Source organism: Carlito syrichta, unplaced genomic scaffold (genome assembly GCF_000164805.1).
Source record: "Carlito syrichta isolate Samal-C Ts95f unplaced genomic scaffold, Tarsius_syrichta-2.0.1 Scaffold218943, whole genome shotgun sequence".
Taxonomy (NCBI): domain Eukaryota; kingdom Metazoa; phylum Chordata; class Mammalia; order Primates; family Tarsiidae; genus Carlito; species Carlito syrichta.
This window is the reverse complement of record NW_007163039.1, coordinates 1-4,102: the sequence shown is the minus strand read 5'-3', so window position 1 is coordinate 4,102 and position 4,102 is coordinate 1. Positions and strand designations below refer to the sequence as shown.

The window sequence follows — 4,102 nt, the reverse complement described above, 5'->3', positions numbered from 1 at the left end:
CTCTGTATAAGTGTGTTGAAGGAGAGGCATGATAGTATACAAAGAGTCAATGAATAAGTCATTTGGAAATGTACTAAGGGAAGGCTTCTCTGAGCAGGTGATATTTGAGTCAAAACTTAAAGAATGAGGAGGAGCTAGGCATGTAACCATACAATGAAGAAGATCCTATGGAAAGACGCAACTGTCAAGCTCCTTTTCTTTTCATTTTTTTTCTTTTTTTTGAGTAGGAGTCTCACTCTGTCACCCAGTATAGTGTACAATGGCACGCTCACAACCACTGTAGCCTTAACCTGCTGGGCTTAGGAGATCTTTCTACCTCAGTCTTCTGAGTAGCTGGAAATACAGGCATGTGTCACCATGCCTGGCTAATTTTTTGATTTATTGTAGAGATGAGGTCTCATCAAGTTGCCCAGGCTGGTCTTGAACCCTTGGACTCAGGCAGGATAAGTCAGTGAAAAAGCATAATTTGAATAATACATTACTCGAGCTCTTGTCTTTTGGACAGAAAGCTCCTTTCCCCATTCATATACTTTCATATACTTTCTCCTCAACAGTGCTTACCTGTGTAGATGTTTTACATGTGGAAGATAAACAGAAAATCAGAGACAGAAATATAATACCTGATACTCCTCCATCAATCCTTTAGTACTATCCCAGGCTAGTTCTGAATGGGATATCAAGAAGTTAACCAAAAAGCTCAAGGGGAAATTAGCCAAAGAATTTTCACCTGCTATGCCACCTTCTACACCGCACACCTTATCCATTGGTAGTTTGTCTGAACATGAACAAAATACTGTAGAAAAAGAATTCATGTTGAAACTCATGTGATCTCTTTCAGAAGAAGGAAAGTACTGAAGGTGAATAGCATCTAGAAATGAATCTGAAGTCAGAGCACTCAGGGAAGAAAGTTCAGTTTGCAGAAACATTAGCTGCACAGATCATTTCTCTTGCAACTGAAATGGCAGCTTCCCATTTAAATCATAAAATAATTCAAGAACTCAAAGTTAAAAGCCCTTCCTTAAATGTGCAAAGTCAAAGAAGTGTATCTCCTCCTTTTATAAGTCACTCAGGTGAAAAGTTATAAACATGCAATTTTGCAGGGATATGGCAGCAGAAGTCATTCAGAAGCTGAGAAAATAGCAAAAGTTAGAAATTGTATGCATTTCAAGCAAAAGAAGAGCAGGTGCTATGTTGAGGGTGACTGAGATTATGGATCAGAAGAGAAGTTGGGTGTAGAGACTGTAGCACACCCAAGAGAAGTGGATCCATTTGTTCTTTCACTGTCACCAAGGTTCTTGCACGTCAGGTCTGACATATAAGTATCCCAGCTGTGAAAGTGTAACAGATGAATATTCAGGTCACATTATCTAAATTCTGAAGCAGGAAGGTGGTAATGGTGAGTTAATAATGCATAAGAATGCCAATAGACTTGCCTACCAATCTCTTAGATCAGAATTACAAGAAGCAGCGAAGACAACCAAAGTGTGAACTACAACTCAATGATGTCCCCTGTGCAAAACTCACAGATGAAAACAAACAAGGAACTGTTAATGTTTTCAAATAAAGAGCACTGCCAAGAAGCAGATTGAAAAAGACAAAGAAATGGAAGTTGCTTTTGTAAAAATCAAACTTATGAAAGGACCCAAGATACATATAGAAAGGAGTGCTCTGCACTGTGTAGTTTGTCATCTCTTGCTCACAGCATAACAAGAGATGCTTAAAAAGAGCTGACTGTCTCTAGTTGACTTGCCGAAATCCTTAACAGATTCTTGCTTGTTTGAAAAATCTGGCTGTGAAGAAGATAATCACTGCCATGCTGAACCAGAATTTCCTGAGGCTCTTCAGCCTTCCTCACAAAATCACAGGGTTTACCACAGCACAGGCAGCTTAAATGGAGGATATGGTTGTAGAGGGAATGTTATTCATGCTATAGAACAGGATGCTAAGAAAGTAGTAGATGACACTTTAGAGCTAAATTTAGGATCCACAGTTTTCCAAACGTCTGAAGCCACAAAATCAGCAGACAGGAGCTTTCACCTCTTACAAGTCAAACTTGCAGATATTGTGACTTTATTTTATTTTTTGTTTTTGTTCTGGTCCATGCATCCTTTATTCCATTACCAACCACTGTGCTGCGTCCAAGCAACATTACACAAACTGGCAATCAACTGCAATCCAGTTGTATAACGATCTGAGGCTTACAGTACATTTAAGGCTTTTAAATTCGAAAAAAAAAAACTAAATAAAACCAAAGAACCCCAAACCCAAACCCCCAACCGATACAAATAGTGTAGCAGTTTTTAGCATCTTACATTTTTTGATGCTTATCTGGTGCAACTCCAGTGTCAAAACCCAAATAACTCCTAAACTAAAAAAGATTAGTTTAGTGAAATTTTAATTACATAAATTCTTCAAAGCATAAACTTGGAATTTTTGTCTTGGAAATGTTATAAAATTTTTCATAGCAAAACATAGGAATAAAAACATATTAATAAAATGTATTCAATCATTTACATTACAAACAAGGAATCTGCAGTTTGTTGCTGTGGCCTGACAAAAGAAAACTACCCAATAGGATCTATGCACAATGTGATTGCAAATATGTGCAGTAATTTTTAAAAAGTCTACAAGGAGGACTTACAGAAGGAAAGTCGGCTAGGCTCATTGTTAAACCAACCAGACAATCAAAATATTAAAACTCTGTTGGCCAGTAATAAATTTACACTTAAAAAAACCCCTAGTTTCCTTTTTTTAAAGAATATTCCAGTTGTATTTATATGGTGACAGGTGATGAAGCTGTTCAGGACAGTTCCAGTAAATTACCCTTCAGTTCATTTGTTTGGGGAAAGATCAGCATGTTAACAAAAATTAATAAAGGAATTTTCACCCCAAGAGTTTTTCAGTTACACTATCACAGCTTCACAAATGGATTGAACCCATGAATCCAGTGGTTGAAAGAGAGCTGCATGTCAAATACTGAGAACATGGTGGAGACAGGGTTGAGTCCCACGTGAACAAGTCAGAAATGGTGGGGGAGGGTGAAAAGCAGATGTGAGCCTACTTTATACTAGAAAACCATCCTACGTTCAGCTCTCATTCCCATTCCTGCCCGGCAATGAAGCTGGAAGTCATGACTGTTCAGTTTAACATGTGTGAATTAGTAGAACAACCTCTAGATACAAAAGACTGAGATTTCATCAGCTCTTTGATTAGATGTCCCTAAAGGTTGGGCACTTCTTCATGGTATCAAGTCATTACAGCTATTCAGTTAAAGTGTGTGCAAAACAGAGGGCTCTTCTGTTCACAGTAAATGAGGTAAAATCACGTGGTCGTCTTCAGGAGTTAGGCAGTTCGTGAGATATGAACTGTTTTAGTCTTTCTAGGTATCGTGCATAAAGCTCTATGTCATTATGCCCAGCCCCTTCAGCCCGGAGGGGCTCCACAGCTCGGGGAGAGCGCTCATACATTGCCAGGCCATGGGAGAAATCCATGACCTCATCCTCTGTACCGTGAATGACCAACACAGGCGAGGTGACTTTAGATATCTTGTCAATGCTGGGAAAAGCATCAAAGCAGTATGTTTTCCTGGTATCTGGAAAAGCCACGCGCAAACCAGACATCAGAGGGGAATGGAGAATTACCGCTGCACACTCATAGCGTGAGGCCAAGTCCACTGTAGGGACAGTCCCCGTGCTCTGCCCGTAGAGGAGGATGTTCTCAGGACTTACGCCGTATCGGGTGCCCGGCGCCTGCCACGCAGCATCGATGTCGGCGTAGAGGTTCTTCTCGGAGGGCTTGCCCCAGCTGACGCCGTAGCCCGAGTAGTCTAGGAGAAGATGTTGCAGGTGATGCAGGAGCCAAGGCCGATGTGGAAGCTGCACATCTGGCCCAGGTCCACGGGTTGCCACGCGAGAAGAGCAGCGTGTAGCGGCTGGAGGGCGTGCAGCGCAAGAACATGCAGCCCAGCCGCTTGTTCCGGGCGTTGCGCGAGAAGAAGACCTCGATGGCGTCCAGCTCGCGCTGCGAGTACTGCCCGTCAGCGCGCTCGCTCAGGTGCAGGCTGCGTGCGCCGGGCCCGCGCCCGCACCCTCCTCGGGCTGCT

The 4,102-nt window shown here is 41.9% G+C and overlaps 2 pseudogenes; one reads left to right on the top strand and one right to left on the bottom strand.

Moving 5' to 3' along the window:
• The window catches only part of LOC103253303, a 17,218-nt pseudogene extending 15,023 nt beyond the window's left edge, over window positions 1-2,195 (top strand).
• Window positions 2,196-3,335: 1,140 nt separating this feature from the next.
• Window positions 3,336-3,972, bottom strand: LOC110595021 (annotated as a pseudogene).
• Between the last annotated feature and the right edge of the window lie 130 nt (window positions 3,973-4,102).